Source organism: Trachypithecus francoisi, unplaced genomic scaffold (genome assembly GCF_009764315.1).
Source record: "Trachypithecus francoisi isolate TF-2019V2 unplaced genomic scaffold, Tfra_2.0 Contig00963, whole genome shotgun sequence".
Classification (NCBI taxonomy): Eukaryota; Metazoa; Chordata; class Mammalia; order Primates; family Cercopithecidae; genus Trachypithecus; species Trachypithecus francoisi.
Window position 1 is genome coordinate 1 of NW_022681030.1, and position 19,156 is coordinate 19,156.

The 19,156-nt window shown below is 41.5% G+C and overlaps 1 long non-coding RNA gene across 1 annotated transcript; it reads right to left on the minus strand.

Annotated features, from left to right (window-relative positions):
* Positions 1-2,968: 2,968 nt before the first annotated feature.
* LOC117090170 lies at positions 2,969-12,570 on the minus strand. Its single transcript, XR_004439923.1, has 3 exons — positions 12,282-12,570; positions 10,499-10,734; positions 2,969-3,101 (listed from the first exon to the last, which is right to left on the minus strand). It is a non-coding gene; the product is annotated as an uncharacterized LOC117090170 (long non-coding RNA).
* Between the last annotated feature and the right edge of the window lie 6,586 nt (positions 12,571-19,156).

Here is a 19,156-nt window from a genome sequence, read left to right on the forward strand (position 1 = left end):
GGGCAGACCCAATGTAATCACATGAGCCTTCAAAAGTAGAAGGGGAAGGTAGAAAGCCAGGGGAAGATGTGGCAGAACAGAAAATAAGAGACATGCAGCAGAAGGGGAAGTCAGAGAAATTGTAAGTATGAGAAGGATTCAACTCATTTTTGCTGGATTGAAGATGTAGGGACAAATACAAAGTCCTTATAAAAGCCTCTAGGATCTAAAGGTGTCCCCTGTCCTGCAGTTGACAGCCAGTAAGGAATGGCTACCTCAGTTCTATAAATGCAAGAAAGGCAATGGATTCTGCTAACAGCATAAACCTGCTTGGAGGAAGTTTCTTTCCAGAGTCTTCTGATAAGAGCCCAGCAGGCCAATACCTGATTTCAGCCTTATGTAATGTTTTCTTGTAGAATGTTTTCAAGGAGTTTTTTTTTTTTTTTTTTTGAGACGGAGTCTCGCTCTGTCGCCCAGGCTGGAGTGCAGTGGCCGGATCTCAGCTCACTACAAGCTCTGCCTCCCGGGTTTATGCCATTCTCCTGCATCAGCCTCCGGAGTAACTGGGACTACAGGCACCCACCACATCGCCTGGCTAGTTTTTTTGTATTTTTTTAGTAGAGACGGGGTTTCACCGTGTTAGCCAGGATGTTCAAGGAGTTTTAGAACTTGGGGCGCTCTGAAATTCTCATTTTACTTAGAAATTACTGATGCTTCCTCAGCAATTGTGTATACCTGAGAACTCTTGAGATATAAGAAAGCCTGTGAATTGTTTCTAAATATGATAAACTCATTGTGCTTCCTAAGCTTAACAGTTATTACAACTGATATTCATTTTACAGTGTTTTCAGTGTTTCTTAGTTTTATTATGCAAAGGTTTCCTGCTCCCCAATTTTTGGGGAGAAAAATATATAAATATTTTTTTCAGGTCCCAAAGAATGTTGTAGGTCCTTAAAACTCTAGTAGGTTCTGAGCTGTGTGCTTAAGCCAAGTGAAATATAGAACAATCCTATGAGTGCCTCACTCACATGTAGCAATTGTATATACACTTGCAGTAATATCAGCCCGCTATCCCCACATATTAGCAATTCTAATTTTATTGAATACAGTGCTTTTTGTGTTGTTGACTGGTAATTTTTTTTTTTTTTTTTTTTTTTTTTTTTTTTTTTTGGAGATAGGGTCTCACTCTGCCTCCCAGGCTGGAGTGCAATGGCATAATCTCGGCTCACCGCAACCTCCATCTCTCAGGTTCAAGTGATTCTCCTGTCTCAGCCTCCCTAGTATCTGGGATTACAGTCATGCACCACCACACCCAGCTAAGACTGATAATTTTTTAGTGACTAGCGTAGGTGCTATAAAATGAATGCTTAATAAGTGTACTTAATGTAATAAAAAAATCCACAACTTCAACTATATGTCATAATCTCTTTCCTAAAATATTTATTTGAAATTATATTTCTAAAGCCTCTCAAAATTTGGGGATTCTCTAACAAAAAAAAAAGCTTTATCTTTATTGTGTTAAAATGTGTTAGAAATAAAATATAAAACCTACACGAAGTGGAAATCTCTATAAATATTTTACTTCTAGATATGTGTTTCATTAGAAGTTACTTACAGATTTCCTTCTAAGCATTTATAGAATGATATTCAGAATATTCTAGACATTCCATATCCTTAATACAGCAATGACTTTTTAGTACTCTGAAAATTTTTCTCAAGGCCAGGAAAATTTTTCTTGGTGGTAGAGAAATATTAACAGAGTACACTCTAAGACAGTCTTAACACATGTGATGAAACAAAAATTATGCATATAGGCCTAGCTGTTATGTGCAGGGAAGGGCAGGCAAGCTGATGTTCATAAGCAATTAGGAATGCAAGAAGCAATATTGTTCCAAAGTTCACACGATCCTTCTCAACCCCAGCAGAAATATTAATTAATTAAAAACAACTCCCTCACCTAGATATGCTGAAGTGGGATTAACAAGATTTAAATGAATAATAACATGAATTATTTCACATGCAAACTTTCATGTGTGATACTCATACTTGGATACAATAATTGAGTTTGAAATTCAAAGGCTTGGATTTAACTCCTCTGTGGAATGCTTGTGGGAAAGACAGTTTCTGGGGTGCCAGATGAGTTGGTTTCCCCTGTGTGAGACACCCATGGGGAGCCATGGGCGGCCTCTCAGGAGAAAATTCTCCTTATTGCCTTCATGTCTTTATGCCCCGAGAGCATAACCACTCAGCAACATTCCACAGGTTGCTCAGGGAGATAACACTCCCTTGAGGCAGTGGAGTACAATCAAACATCTTGGCTCCTCCTGAAACCCACTCCCACCCATTTCAGTCCCGATAAGTCAAAGATCTTAAGTAGTTTAGACACACGCCTTTGCTCAAGGAAATTCACAGAAACCGCCTCTGCTATGCATCTTATTGAGTTCTCCTTCACTGATTAATCCTTTTCCTCATCCCTTCCAACCCCTCCCATCTGCCCTAAGAACAAAGATCTTGTAAAGCAATAAATTGGGTGGAGCCCGAGAGCTCTGGGCAGTGAGCAAGCCTCTGATGCTCCGGTCCCCTGGACCTGCCTTTTAAATGCTTATTCTCTTTCTAACTCCTTGGTCTCCACCAGACTGGAAGTACCCACTGGGTGGTGTGGGGCTGGGTGGTGTGGGGCTGGTTTCCCCAACAATATTGTTAAAACTACACCTTTCCACCTTAAGATAATAATGCTATGACATCAATTTTTTGGCACATGGATAGTTTTGCTCACCTCTAAACCCAATAAAACCCCCATTCTTACCTAGAGACAGACCCAGTGACCCAGAAAGTCCGATTTCATGTGGTCACTGAAAGAGTGCAATTATAATTTGAGTATAACCAAAAATGCTTAAAACTGAGCATGTTGTGCTTCTATAGAAAACCAATATGCAAAAAAAAATGTATAAATAGAAAAACAGAGAAAGGGACTGGGAGAATTTGTTTTCTGTAGGTATTGGGATAAAGCTACCTACCTCTTTCCACTGCTCTTCCACACCACTGCTTTTCCCAGGACAGGAAACTTGGTTTCCAGCTCTTGCACCTCCTCCGGCAATATCTTTTTTGCAGATGTGCTTGGCCTTGTATTATGAGGAAAAAAACAAAAGAACATGGTGTAAGAATTTGACGCAGCTGAAAAGAGAGGTTACTTCCATCTTGAGCCATTCCCAAAAGCCCTTTGATAGAGGTTGAGGCTTGAAAAGTGGTGTAGCATGTACAGTGAACATGCATGATGTATACTCCATCTCCATAGGCTGGAGGCATCCTAAGTGCTGCAGATCAGATCTGGACAATAAATGTCAAGAGTTACCTCCCCCCCACAAAGAACTAGACATCTGTAGACCTGCTGAGGAGCCCAGTCATTCAAAGACAGGATAGAGTTCACAGAGATTCAAGGTCTGCCTCTGAAGCTTTTCTTGGTAGGATTTGAAAACCCAGAAGATGCTTTAAATCCTCACCCTAGTGAACAGATGCTGGTTCCCTCATCCTTGGCCTGACTGCAGTCAGAGAGCCCAGGAGTTAGTGTTATGCCCAGACCGTTTGTTCCCCGAAAAAAAGACCACCAGAGTCCAGAGTCAAAGCCAAGCGGCAAGGATCTTTAATGCAAGTTCGAACTTGGTCCCTCCGTTCCACAACATACAGGAGGGCCCAGAACAATGCGTGCGCTTGCCTTTTATAGCCTAATGTAAACAGGACTTGTAAAGTTGCAGAGGAACGAGGGAATTCTCTAGGTTACAGCATTACAATTGGTTAACATTTTAAGTTTATACATTTAGCAGTTTTTTTATTGGTTCCCGTGCTCTCACAAACGGCTGTTTTCTTATCAGGGATTTTCCAGGTGGTGTCCTTCTAAAGTTGAGATATATGGTAGTCTTTGAATTGAAAGATATATGGTAGGGAGACATATGGTGGGATGAGCCCAGGAAGTTGAGGGATATATGGAGGGGAGACATATGGTGGGATATGTTTATACTGGGCTCAGGAAGTTGAGAGATATATGGCAAGCACTAGTAATTAGAACAGAAAAAGAACAAGACAGGGACTTTCACATTGCTTGTCTATACAACATCTGAAATCTATAGATAACATTATCGGTTAGGTCCGGCATCACTTTTAACTAGGCTCAAGGCGCCGCCCGGGCTGTCTGCCTGTAGGGTCAACTTCTAACTAGGCTCAAGGCGCCGCCCGGGCTGCCTGCCTGTAGATTTCATTTGGTCTCTTTCATTAGCACATTTTCTCCTTCCATTTTTGGTATGAAAAGAACCATTGGCACAGCAGCCATGGACTTAGGATGGTAGAGTGCATGGTCTGGATGCAAAACCTTTGCCCTGAAATGTGGCATCAACACAAATACAGACTGCAGATTTTTCATCTTCCTGTGGTGATGACTCACCATTAGTGTCCACATATGTAGGCTTTGATGAAATGCTACTTGTTATGAAATAACCCTCAGCTAGGACCGCTCACTCTTCTGGAACTGTAGGAAGTGTTCCTATACCTTTTTTTCTGATTAAACTTATTAATACCTTACAATGTTCAAATATTTGGCTAATCTCAGGGTTTTTCTAAAATTGAGACTGAATAAAACTAAAATTGAGCTACTATTGAAAACAATCTAGAAGAAGAAAAGACATTTAATAAGATACGGGTTATACAGGAGGAAAAAATTGTAAATAGAATAGGCTCAGGAATTAGCAACATATCAGGGTAAACATTTTTGCATTGGTTTAATTTCAACATAAACACATGTGAAAATCCTGCTGGGTATCAGAACTCAAAAGACAGAATGAGAACAAAAACTGAGCACATTTGCCTCAAAATAAAAAGTACCAGGAGAACATTCTGAAGATGTGGACCATTTCTGTAGAATCACATTCTACCACCACCCACCCTCCACCTTCAATCAAGGAAAGCATGCTACGATAATATGAGTCATCTCCCAATGCTTTGAGTTAATCCATCATAGAGCATTAGCACTGAGACACTGTACATGTGCCTGGCATCCTTTCCCCCAAAGTAAACAAGAGAAAGTCACACAGGCCTTAACACATTATACAGTAATTCTATTGACAGTGTCCTGAGACTCAGGATAGATAAAATACTGCAGATCAAAGTAGAGCCTGTGGAATTTTATTTTAAACAATAGATAAGAAAATGTCTTTTGTTGGAAAAAAGACAGTCAAAAAGGATGTTAAAATATATGCTGTTTATTATGAATTATTTGGGAACTCAAACTTTGCCTTTTATCTTATGGACTTCTGAAGCTAGACTGACAAGGCCACTGAATGTGTGCCCCACCTGCTGTGAGCCATCAGCTTGCACAGGTACCAGGAGAAATAGGAAGGCTTATAATCTTATCTTATAATCTACATCTTAGGCCAAGAACAAAGAGAATCTGATCCACTGCGGAAGCTGCTTGTTTCCTCTCATTCAAAACAAGTCCTCGGAGGGCAATGGTTTGAGCATCTCTATGCTCCCAGGCATTGTACATGGTCTCAGTGGATGAAATTGCATCCATAGACGAGAGTTATTCAGCAACTTGCTAATATTTCCACTAGGCTAGCCCCTGTGAGCTAGCCTGGAAACTTTGCTGCTACTGGAGAACACTGCATTGCAATGCTGGGAATGACTTGACTTCTCTTTCCGCATGTAGCACTTGAGTAGAAAGGGTGCTGGTCATTTAAAACAGTGTTCTCAAGCACGTTTTATCTCATAAGGCATGAATTAGGGAAAAAAAGGTTCTAAAATATTCCCTGTCTAAAATCTACAAGTGAGTGGCCTAAAATTAATATTCATAGATCATCAAGTGAGTTGTTAAGCATTAGCCACTGGCACATCACTTAAGTCTCACCAGGAGCCAGGATTTTGTGTGTTCTGCATCACAACTTTGACAAAGTAAGCCCCATTATCTGAAAATGGCTTACCCCCGAGTGGTCCAGGCTTCATCTAATCCCACATCAACAGGACAGATGACCACAGAAGGGACAAAGTGGGGTTGTGGCCACTGACACTTGAGTATATGAGACTTGTGACTCTTCAGTCTACCTAAGAGGTTCTTAGAAACTTAAAATAAATTGATTGATTTAGGATCTTACTTTCCATCTTTTTGTTTTGGAAATTTTTTTCCTGGACTCTTTTTGTATGCAAGAATAGCCAGTCAAAGTGTTTAATTCTAAACATGGATGAAAATGTAAATATAATGTGCTTCAAAATAAATTAGTTTAGTTAGAAAGTTAAAAGAAACAAGGCCTATTTGTATATAGAAATAGCTCATTTTCTCTTATTTCCATTTAACTGCTTATCTGAGATTATAATAAGAAAATAAAGGCCAGGTGTGGTGGCTCATGCCCATAATGCCAGCACTTTGGGAAGCTGAGATGGGGGCATCACCTAAGGTCAGGAGTTCAAGACCAGCCTGACCAACATGGTGAAACCCTGTCTCTCCTAAAAAATACAAAAAATAACCAGGTGTGGTGGTGCACGCCTGTAATCCCAGTTACTTGGGAGGCTGAGGCAGGAGAATCACTGCAACCTGGGAGGCAGAGGTTGCAGTGAGCCAAGATTGCACCACTGTAGTCCAGCCTGGGTGAAAAAGAGAGATTGTGTCTCAAAAAACAAAACAAAAGAAACAAAAACAAACAAAAAAGGAAAAGAAAGTCATTCTAGAATTGGGGACTGTATTGTTTGAACAAAGGCAAAGTACAAGACATACAGTTAGATAAATGAAAATGAGTTTCTCTGTATTCAGTGGCCTTGAGCTTATATTATTTTTATAAAGCAATACTAACACATTTCTCCTAAATGAGAACTGGTACACAGCAGCTTACTTAAGAATATTGTCATAGGCAAACATTTTCTGTGAATATAAACTAAGGGATTCTAAAATAGTTCTGGGTAATTTAAAATTCATACTTCTAAGACAAATATTCATTAGCTAGGTATCACATATACTCAATCAATTATTTTAATAAAAGATAGGTTTGGTTCCTCATGAAAATTTTGGTTAAAAGGACAATAGTGTAGGCATTTTACAGAGTTCCCAATCTGACTTAAATATTGTGTAATAATAATGGGTCTGTATCCAGAAAGTTGACAGACTCCAAGAAAAAAGTGACTGAATTGTCTCGTTCTGGTTCTCTTTACTTTCTCTTAACAGTCAGGTCCTGAAATTCAAGTGAAAAACTGGGGGAAAAAAATGGAGAAGGTGCAGAAAGATGGAGCAACTCAGTTTCTTAAGCACTCACAGAAATATTTTTGAAAAGGTAGGCCTGCTTTGCCCTGGAATTTAAAAGCTCTTTCCAAAGAGAGTGATGACCATGAAAATTTAAAGCAAAACAAAACATCCTTAAGATTGATCGAAGGTGGCTGATCACAATTGCTCAGTCCTATAATCCCAGCAGTTTGGGAGACTGAGGAGGGCAGATCACAAGGTCAGGAATTTGAGACCAGTCTGGCCAACATAGTGAAACCCTGTCTCTACTAAAAATACCAAATATCAGCCAAGTGTGGTGGTGTACTCCTGTAATCCCAGCTACTCGGGAGACTGAGGCAGGAGAATTGCATGAACCCAGGAGGCGGAGGTTGCAGTGAGCTGAGATCAGGCCATTGTACTCCAGCCCAATGGACAGTATTAAACTTCTTCTCAAAAAAAAAAGAAAGAAAGAAAGAAAGAAAAGAAAAGAAAAATTTGACCAAACTCAAGATGAAAGAACAGCAGCATCACCTTGGAAGCTCCCTAACATCAACATGTGTTGCCATCACAAAATAAGACCTTCAGCTGCTCCTCAGTTCCCTCTCACTACTGTAAGCCTATTCTGGGAACTTCAAGGTACATCATAGCATATTGTGCCTCAGGAAATATTTGACAACATATATCCAATGATGGGTGGTTGGGGACAATCAGGATTAATATTTTTGTTCAATGTATGAGAAGAAAAAACATGTTTTCTAAAGCTGCAAATTCAGAAAGATAAATCACATGAAGCACTGTAGCCTTCTCAGAGCAAAACAATTCACAACATCCCTCTTCTCCTTGGAAGAAGCCTATGCATTTACTTGCCTCAACAAGTATTTTTGGTTTGGAGTATAACATGAGACATAATATGGGCCTCATGATCAAAGAGAAAATGCCCAAAGAAACTCACCAAATTCTTGTTTTTGAGGAGAGGGGTGAGTATAGTTTAAATATTAAATACATATTATGAATTGAGCATATTAAATAGATATTACAAATTGAGTATAGCTTAGATATCAAATAGATATTACAAATTTGGGCAAATACTCCAGGTAGCCGCTAATATATACTATCTTTCACGCTCCCCTCAACAAAACAAGACAAAAATGCCTTTCAGAAAAGTGCCTTTAGACTTCAGTAGGGGTTTTTCTGGCTCAGCCCAGAAATGAGATGCTGTGGGCTCCTAGAAATAGCTGGGTTCTGGGGTTGTGATGCCAGGCAGTGGGCAGCAACTTGTTCCTGTGGGCAAGACTATGCTTTATTTATCTAAAACTAACTTATCTTTGCAAAACTGAACAAATTTAGCAAGGGATTATGTTGTGTCACAATAGGGCATATCAGCTGAAAGAGCAAATAATAGAACTAATATTTTCATACAGTATATCCATTAGATTAAGAAAACAGCTTTTCTGGCTATAATCCTTTTATTTCCAAAGGATTATGACTCTGTTATTTTCAGAACATGGTTTTACCAAAGAAAATGGAAGTAGTGGTAAATCAAAGCATTTAAGAAATTAAAATGATTTACTTTTCATGAACAGTGAAAAAACTTAATGAATGGGGAAAAAACAAGAAAATATGACTGTCATATTCTTTCTCCCCTCTCTTTGCATTAGATATCATTGGTTGTCAAGATAATGCCAAAATGAAGACCTTCCCAAAAGACATCCTTGACTGTCAGGCAAGAACGTGTGGGAGAAATGGTGAGATAAAAATGAAATCTGATGTCTTTTTCTGTAAGGTTTGAATTAAAGTCTCAATTGTTAACCTCAGGAACCCAAAATAATTGTGTTTGCCCAGAGTCTCAATTTTCTTTTTCTTTTTCTTTTTTTTTTTTTTTTAAGACGGCATCTGGCTCAGCTGCCCAGGCTGGAATGCAGTGGTTCAATCTCAGCTCACTGCAATGGCCATCTCCTGGGTTCAAGCAATTCTCCCATCTCAGCCTCCAGAGTAGCTGGGATTACAGGTACCCATCATCATGCCTGGCTACTTTTTGTATTTTAGTAGAGATGGGGTTTCACCATGTTGGCCAGGCTGGTCTTGAGCTCCTGACCTCAGGTGATCCACCCACCTTAGCGTCTCAAAGTGCTAGGATTACAGGTGTGAGCCACCACACCCAGCCCAGAGTCTCCATTTTCAAGGAAGTTGCCACATATTTGCAGGAGAAATTGGGACCACCAAAAACAACAATCAGTATTATCTTTTTTAAGCAGCCCCTCCTTTTGCTCATGGATAAAATTAAAATTTACATGATCTTAGAAATTAGTCCCTACATTTATATTGTACACAAGACATCTTGGAAGTAATACATTTTAGAACATAAAAGAAAAAAATTGAGTAGTATTTTCTATTTTATCTACATAATAGTGCCATCTTTGTGATTGATTTTCTCATAGACCTGTGAGCTACCTCTCTAGAAGAATTTATTGTAAATATATCTATTTGGGGATGTTTGGAAAAATGAAGAATACCTCACTCTTCTAATTTGAAATGCCTTACCTATACACAGTTTTTTCTTAAGCATGGGATGTGAAGCCGGGCCATATTTGTGATCTTTGTGATCATATAGCAAGCACTCAGTTTAAGGTATAAACAGAGATAAATTTTGAGTCATACTTTATCAACTTGATGGAGTTTAGAAACTCTGCCTTATAAGGCAGCATCCCTACTGACTTCACAGGTTTTCTCAAAGCTCCTTTTTGTCTATATATTTTCCTATCATGACATATCCTTTCTTTTCTTTTTCTTTTTTTTTTTTTTTTTTTTTTTTTTTTTTGAGACGGAGTCTCGCAGTCGCCCAGGCTGGAGTGCAGTGGCCGGATCTCAGCTCACTGCAAGCTCCGCCTCCCGGTTTACGCCATTCTCCTGCCTCAGCCTCCTGAGTAGCTGGGACTACAGGCGCCCGCCAACTCGCCCGGCTAGTTTTTTCTATTTTTTAGTAGAGACGGGGTTTCGCCGTGTTAGCCAGGATGGTCTCGATCTCCTGACCTCGCGATCCACCCGTCTCGGCCTCCCAAAGTGCTGGGATTACAGGCTTGAGCCACCGCGCCCGGCCTCTTTTTCTTTTTTTAAGATACAGAGTCTTGCTCTCTTGCCCAGACTGGAGTGCAGTGACATGATCACAGGTAGTGATACTGATATACCTGATACTACAGGTATACACCACCATGCCCAGTTAATTTTTAAATTTTTCTATGGCTGTCTATATTTTCATATCAAGATAAAGCACAAGTTTAGATTTACCTTTTCTTTTTCAAAAATAATCTTTTACTGGGAGGTAGCAAGAGACCCATTTCTTCAGAATTCCAGTAGTGCTCATATTCTGGGTCAGGGATTGTGGGAAAGACAGTTCCAGGGATAGATGAGCCCTGCACTCATCTCTTCAACTTATGCTTTCCATGCCACATCTTCAATCAAACAGGCAGTAAAAACCAGAAATAATCCCAACCAGAAGTGTGCATAGTTCAGGATCACAGTTGCTTTCAAGACACAGAAGTGACACATGTTTGAGTATTCTCTCTTTCAAAAATGGTGCAATGCAATTTCATCAAGACATGTATTTCACTACACCAAAGCAACAAGTACTATTATATTTAATGAGAGGCAACCCATGCACTGGCAGGAGGTTCAAGGGGACAGAAGGGGCTTGCTTCTCTCTGGAGCCCTATCTCCTCTCACCTTCATCCTTCTAGTTTGACATGTGATCTTCTCTCTCCCTTTTTTTTTTTTTTTTTTTTTGAGACGGAGTCTCGCTCTGTCACCCAGGCTGGAGTGCAGTAGCCAGATCTCAGCTCACTGTAAGCTCTGCCTCCCGGGTTTACGCCATTCTCCTGCCTCAGCCTCCCGAGTAGCTGGGATTACAGGCGCCGCCACCTCGCCCGGCTAGTTTTTTGTATTTTTAGTAGAGACGGGGTTTCACAGTGTTAGCCAGGATGGTCTCGATCTCCTGACCTCGTGATCCGCCCGTCTCGGCCTCCCAAAGTGCTGGGATTACAGTCTCTCCCTTTTATAAAGTGCTTCCAGGCCCTTTTGATTAGGATGCTGTCCCAAATCCTTCCTAAAGAGAGATTTTGGAGCTACCAACACCGCTTCACTGTGGAATAAATTTCTCTTATTAACATTCTTCATTTGTCCATAATCATCTCCTTTTTCCTCACTGCTCATCCATTTATGGAGCTAGTACCCATATCATAGCTACTTGGTCAAGACATGGTGATACTCCCCACTTAGGAGAGGAAGATGACTAGGTTATAGCTCTTGCCCTCAGAAAATTAAAAACCCTCAGAAAATTAAAAATTAAAAATCTATATTACACCGTGGAATACGGTATATATCATGAAAATATCCTATGGGGTTTCTGAGAGGACTTCTTAAAGATGAAAAAGAGAGTGATGTACCTGGAAAGATGAACACAATTTCAGCAGAGAGAGACAGGTAGAAGGAGAGAGATTCCAAGTAGAAGGATAAAGGAGAGGGAAGAGCAGCAAAGAATGTAGCTTTCAGGAAGATTTTCTGGTTTCTGGCACTGGTCACAGATAGCTTGGAGGAAACAGGCAGAGAGGGTTTTGGGGAAACAGAGCTGCAGGGCCAAGTTAGATGTTAAGTGCGTTGAAGAAAGAACTTAGGGCAAAAGCAGAGGGAGGAGGGAGGTAGTTACTCTGAACAGAGATGACAGGGTGGGGAGGACAGATTGGTTTGAGTAAGCAAAGGCCAGGAGCATGAAGCAAGCATGGAATTGGGAGGCTGGCCTAGAAGCATGGGTCACCTGGGAAAGGGACAAAAATTAAAGTATGACAAACTCTTTGTGTTCACCAAATTTCTTTTCTGGAGTCCTTAACCATTTGATCTTACTGGACTAGAAGTTATACTAGAACTCACTGCAAAGTGGAGTGAGGCTTACAGAGGGAAAACAGCAGAAGGCCTAATGCAAGATTACCTTCTCAGGGACCCCTGCAGGGACTGATGGGGCTAAGAATCGGGGAGGCCTGTAACAGCTCACTTTACAGTATAATGAGAACAGACTCACCTGGCTCAGGCCTGGCATCCAATCATCAGCCCACTCTGGTTTCCATCCTTTGCTCCAGCTGAATGGCCACACGTACTGCAGCCATTGTTGCTCCCTTTGCCCTTCAGGGTGTCCTTCCCTAGCACCTGTCCCCACAGCACGCCCACCCCCTCACTCTAATTCTGAGCACTCAACTTGCCCATCAGGCCAAGCCTTCTCCTAATCACAGCCCTCCTACCTCTGAGGACCTTCACAGAGCCCTGTTCATTGTGCTTGGCATTTTATGACAACTAAACCAAAAAAGCTTTCAGGTTTGAATAAAAGGAGCCAAAAGTCAGTCCTGGCAGGGGAGGATTTGCTCTTTGTCTTAAAAAACCAAGAGTACCAGCTTTTGATGGAAAAATTTCAAACCTCAAACAGTGAGTATATTTTGCTGCATCAATTAAATCTCTCAGAATTCATCCTAAGGAAAAAAGAAAATGTGTAAAGATCAAGCACAAGAATATTCATGAAAGTGCTCTACTATCACATAAACTAGAAATAGATGTCCCAGAAGAAGATCTATAAATATACTGTGGCAATTATATACAATGAACTTCTGTGCAGCAATTAAAGTAATATAGAATTATAATAGATATCATATTCTACAACTACTGCATAATATGAGATCTATGACAACATCTCATAGACAACCTATGAAAGGGAAGGGAAGCACGATTGACCCAAGCCTCAAAATTAAACTTGAGATGTTATCCCCAGATGAGGTAGATACACCCACAAGTTATATCATCTTACACATCTTTATTATGGTACATCTGTATTATGTGACACATCAATATATACCACAATTTTCATAGTCCTGTTTTGGTATTACCTCACTTTAAGCAAAAACATTCTGGAACTTTAAAAACAGTGGACATCCAAGACCTGATGGACTTAAGAGTACCTACCTTTATGTATACACTTATATATTCAAACCCAATTCATGGAACAGTATGTGGAAACAACTTCTGGGTGGCAGGACTAGTGATCTGTATTGTCATGTCTCTTTACCTGTCTCTATTTCCTGTTCTTCTCCATAATAGTAAAATTCAACTTTTCCTCCCCAACCAAGAAAACTACAAGAAAGAAGTTGGATTTGCCTGCTTCTTCTGCCTCCTATTGTCATACTTCTGAGGTAAACAGCATCTCTGGAGTCCAGCCAGGACCTTGGATTTTGCTCATGCTAGAAATGTGCAGGGTGGTGCTTGGTCCATGGCAGGTGGACTTGTTCAAGCTGTAGTTCTGATGACACAAGTGGGATAATTAACAAGGTAGATTTATTTTTAAAAGTACTGCTGATTTTACAACACTAAGGTATTACTTAAAATAGATCATGACTCATAGGTATCCCATAAGTATGTAAAATATCACGTATCAATAACAATAGATTATTTCACTTTAGAACTATAGTTGCTGGAAAAAAAAATGAACTTTGAACTCTCCTGTTGAAAATACAAAGCCCCTCTCAAATAAGCAGAGGTTAGATGGAGATATGGAAGTATTGTTTTTTTTTTTTTTTTTTTTTTTTTTTTTTTTTTTGAGACGGAGTCTCGCTCTGCCGCCCAGGCTGGAGTGCAGTGGCCGGATCTCAGCTCACTGCAAGCTCCGCCTCCCGGGTTCACGCCATTCTCCTGCCTCAGCCTCCCGAGTAGCTGGGACTACAGGCGCCCGCCTCGTCGCCCGGCTATTTTTTTGTATTTTTTAGTAGAGACGGGGTTTCACCGTATTAGCCAGGATGGTCTTGATCTCCTGACCTCGTGATCCACCCGTCTCGGCCTCCCAAAGTGCTGGGATTACAGGCTTGAGCCACCGCGCCCGGCCGGAAGTATTGTTGTGTTGTTGGTCTTCAAAACTAAGATCTGTAAATATAGCACACATTATAACTAATTTTAAAGGTGTGTCTCAGAAAGTTTCCTACTGCCCTGATTTTTACAGATGAATTGAGATCTGGAATCCTAAAATCATTCTAAGGCAATCTCTTAGGTGTCATATGCCTAGGAACCCACTGCAGTAAATTACAGGAAAGTGGGGGCTCATGTTGGTGAAATTCTTGATACATTAGGACACAAGCTGGTGAGAGTTGAAGACAGAATTAGAGGCTTGTCTGATTGTAAGGCCATTGAGCTGCGCAGTAATGCCCTGGGGTTAAATTACAAAGAATATTAATGAAAGACACTCATGAACCTGGGGATCAGGATTAGAGAATGCACTAGCTTCAGCCATGCTATTATTCATACACACCACAGAGTGCCAGGACCAACTGTTTATAAATGTGGTGACAGACTACAAAATTGTTTGTCTCTTTCTCTCTCTTTCTCTCCCTGTATCTATTTCCTCTTCCCTCCCTCCCTCCCTCCCTCCCTCCCTCCCTCCCTCCCTCCCTCCCTCCCTTCCTTCCTTCTTCCTTCCTTCCTTCTTCCTTCCTTCCTCTCTCTCTCTTTCTTTCTCTCTCTCTCTTTTCTGGAGTAACCAGCACGACATAAGATCTGTTTGTGTTCCCCCATTTTACAAACAAAAATTTAAGTCTGTAACTTGCCCCAGGCATCTGCAGCAGAGTGGATTTGTCAACACCCAAAGCTGCTGATCTGCCCCTGCATGCTGCTCCCTGCCCTAAGTGTGAGGAGGAGGAACTGCCCTCTTTTCACCTGCACCTCCCTGGGCAGAACAGAGCATCTCCATAATACTTTATGCAGAAGTATCACTTCTATTTAATACCAGGTGCCAACTTTAATTTTAAATAAAAGAAAATGTGGACCACTTGCAAAGTTACAAAACAAAAGAAACACAGGAGTCAATGTTCGAATCCATTCTCCACTCTCAGCATTAACACAACAAAATAAAACAAAACCTGCAATGACAATCAGATTTGTAAAAATACTTGTAGTCAGAATCCCTACTTTATCTTCTAAACAATTTGGCTTTCCAAAATCATTGGTTTTCATGAGTGTGCATGTCAAAAGTTAAATCCCATTCTCACATTACTGTGAGCTGTTTTAGAAAGGGTGGGAATGGAAGTTCCAAACGCACCTGCTAAAGGTGGCTGTGAAATGCTGACAGTTAGTAACTGTGCATCCTTCAAAGAGCTTGACTGAGCTGCAGGTGTGCTGAGTTCAACCATGATCTGCTGGGAATGCACATTCTCAGTGCAGGAGAAACGAAATTGGCTCTAACTCTGCAATGCAGCAGAAAAAAAAATGGCTAGGCATGAAGAATTATGCCTGAAATTCCAGCAATTTGGGAGGCTGAGGCAGAAGGACGGTTTGAGACCACTCTTGGAAATAGAATGGTCTATTTGAGACCAATCTAGGAAACATAGTGAGACTTCTCTCTCTACAAAAAATAAAATTAGCTGGTTATGGTGGTGTGTTGCGGGAAGTCAGGGACTCTGAATGGAGGGACCGCTGAAGCCATGGCAGAAGAACATAAATTGTGAAGATTTCATGGACATTTTTCCCTTCCCCAATCAATACTCTTGTGATTTCCTATGCCTGTCTTTAATCTCTTAATCCTGTCATCTTCATAAGCTGAGGATGAATGTCCCTCAGGACCATGTGATGATTGTGTTAACTGTACAAACTGTTTGTAGAGCATGTGTATTTAAACAATATGAAATCTGGGCGCCTTAAGAACAGGATAACAGCGATTTTCAGGGAACAAGGGAGATAACTTTAAAGTCTGACTGTGTGTGGGCCAGGCGGAACAGAGTCATGTCATGCACATCTGTGTGAAGAGACCACCAAACAGGCTTTGTGTGAGCAATAAAGCTTTTTAGTTACCTGGGTGCAGGCAGGCTGAGTCCAAAAAGAGAGTCAGTGAAGTGAGATAGGGGTGGGGCTGTTTTATAGGATTTGGGTAGATAAAGGAAAATTACAGTCAAAGGGGTTTGTTCTCTGGCAGGCAGGGGTAGGGGGTCACAAGGTGCTCGGTGGGGGGGCTTTTGAGCCAGGATGAGCCAGGAAAAGGAATTTCACAAGGTAATGTCATCAGTTAAGGCAGGAACAGGCCATTTTCACTTCCTTTGTGGTGAAATGTCATCAGTTCAGGCAGGAACCAGCCATCTGGATGTGTACATGCAGGTCACAGGGGATATGATGGCTTAGCTTTGGCTCAGAGGCCTGACATTCCTGTTTTCTTGTATTAATATGAAAAATAAAACAAAATAGTGTTGAAGTGTTGGGGCAGCAAAAAGCTTTTGGGGGTGGTATGGAGAGATAATGGGCAATGTTTCTATGTTTCTCAGGGCTGCTTCAAGCGGGATTAGGGGCAGTGGGAGAGATTAAGCTGAAGGAAGATTTTGTGGTAAGAGATGATATTGTGGGGTTGTTAGAAGGAGCATTTGTCATATAGAACGATTGGTGATGGCCTGGATGCGGTTTTGTACGAATTGAAAAACTAAATGGAAGACACAAGGTCTGAATAAGAGAAGGAAAAAAACAGGTATTAAAGGACTAAGAATTGGGAGGACCTAGGACATCTAATTAGAGAAAGCCTAAGGGGATTCAGAGTAATTACGTGCTTGGTTGGTGAGTTTTTAGGCTCTAAGTGTTTGGGGTGCAGTTCAAGTTGGGCTGGTGTCTGGAAAGAGCCTGGGACCTAATAAAAAGAAGTGTCCACACAGGAGTTCAAATGGGCTGTAACTTGTAGCATTCTGAGGACAGGCCTGAATTTTGAGGAGGGAAAGTGGTAAAAGTATTGTCTAGTCCTTTGTAAGTTGGTGGCTGAGCTTGGTGAGGTGTGTTTTTAAAAGACCATTCGTCTGTTCTACCTTTTCTGAAGATTGAGGATGGTAAAGGACATAAAGATTTCACTGAATAGCAAGAGCCTGAAAAAATGCTTGGGTGATTTGACTAATAAAGGCTGCTCTGCTATCGGACTGTATAGAGGTGGGAAGGCCAAACCAAGGAATTATGTCTGACAGAAGGGAAGACGTGACGGCAGTGGGCTTAGACCCTGTGGGAAAGGCCTCTACCTAGCCAGTGAAAGTGTCAATTAGACCAAGAGGCATTTTAGTTTCCTGACTGGAGGCATGTGAGTAGTCAATTTACCCATCCTGGGTGGGGGCAAAATCTAGAGCTTGATGTGTAGGGAAGGGAGGGGGCGTGAGAAATTCCTGAGGAGTAGTAGAATAGCAGATGGAACACTGAGAAGTGATTTGAGGACAGATTTCCACAATGGAAAGGAAATGAGAGGTTCTAAGAGACAGGCTAGCAGCTTGTAACCTACATGTATGAGGTTATGAAATGATGACAGAATAGAATGGGCCTGTGAGGCTGGAAGGAGATATTTTCCTTGGTCTAAGAACCATTTGCTTTGTGTGGGAAGAGATTGATTGGTGGAAGTTTCAGTGGGGGAGTAGGTGGGAGTGACCGAGGTTAAGGAGGAAAACTGCCTTGAGGGATAGAAGTTGGAACTCTAGCTGCTTTTTTAGCTAGCTTAAGCATAAGCATTGTCCTAAGCAATGGGATCAGATGCCTTTTGATGACTGCTTTTTTAGCTACCTTATCAGCATAAGCATTGTCTTGAGTGATGGTAGGGGGAAGAAAATAGATTTTGGAAGTTATGAGAACTGTAGAGAGTGAGTTGAGCATAGTTTGTGATTTTTAGGGCCTCTGAAAGTATTAAGGCAGTGGCAGCTGTTATGCCCAGACCGTTTGTTCCCCGAAAAAGACCACCAGAGTCCAGAGTCAAAGCCAAGCGGCAAGGATCTTTAATGCAAGTTCGAACTTGGTCCCTCCATTCCACAACATACAGGAGGGCCCAGAACAATGCGTGCGCTTGCCTTTTATAGCCTAATGTAAACAGGACTTGTAAAGTTGCAGAGGAACGAGGGAATTCTCTAGGTTACAGCATTACAATTGGTTAACATTTTAAGTTTATACATTTAGCAGTTTTTTTATTGGTTCCCGTGCTCTCACAAACGGCTGTGTTTTTTTTTTTTTTTTTTTTTGAGACGGAGTCTCGCTCTGCCGCCCAGGCTGGAGTGCAGTGGCCGGGTCTCAGCTCACTGCAAGCTCCGCCTCCTGGGTTTACGCCATTCTCCTGCCTCAGCCTCCCAAGCAGCTGGGACTACAGGCGCCCGCCATGTCGCCCGGCTAGTTTTTTTTGTATTTTTTAGTAGAGACGGGGTTTCACCATGTTAGCCAGGATGGTCTCAATCTCCTGACCTCATGATCCGCCCGTCTCGGCCTCCCGGCTGTGTTCTTATCGGGGATTTTCCAGGTGGTGTCCTTCTAAAGTTGAGATATATGGTAGTCTTTGAATTGAAAGATATATGGTAGGGAGACATATGGTGGGATGAGCCCAGGAAGTTGAGGGATATATGGAGGGGAGACATATGGTGGGATATGTTTATACTGGGCTCAGGAAGTTGAGAGATATATGGCAAGCACTAGTAATTAGAACAGAAAAAGAACAAGACAGGGACTTTCACATTGCTTGTCTATACAACATCTGAAATCTATAGATAACATTATCGGTTAGGTCCGGCATCAACTTTTAACTAGGCTCAAGGCGCCGCCCGGGCTGTCTGCCTGTAGGGTCAACTTCTAACTAGGCTCAAGGCGCCGCCCGGGCTCCCTGCCTGTAGGGTCAACTTCTAACTAGGCTCAAGGCGCCGCCCGGGCTGCCTGCCTGTAGATTTCATTTGGTCTCTTTCAGCAGCTACTGCACACAGACATGAGGGCTAGGCTAAAACAGTAAGGTCATGTTGTTTGGACAGAAAGGCTACAGGATATGGTCCTGGCTCTTATGTAAGAATTCTGACCTTACCAACTATGCCTAGGAGGAAAGGAGTTGTTGTTTTGTAGAAGGGGTTGCGGTTTGGGAGATTAGCAGGGAGAGCACATGTGTTTTTA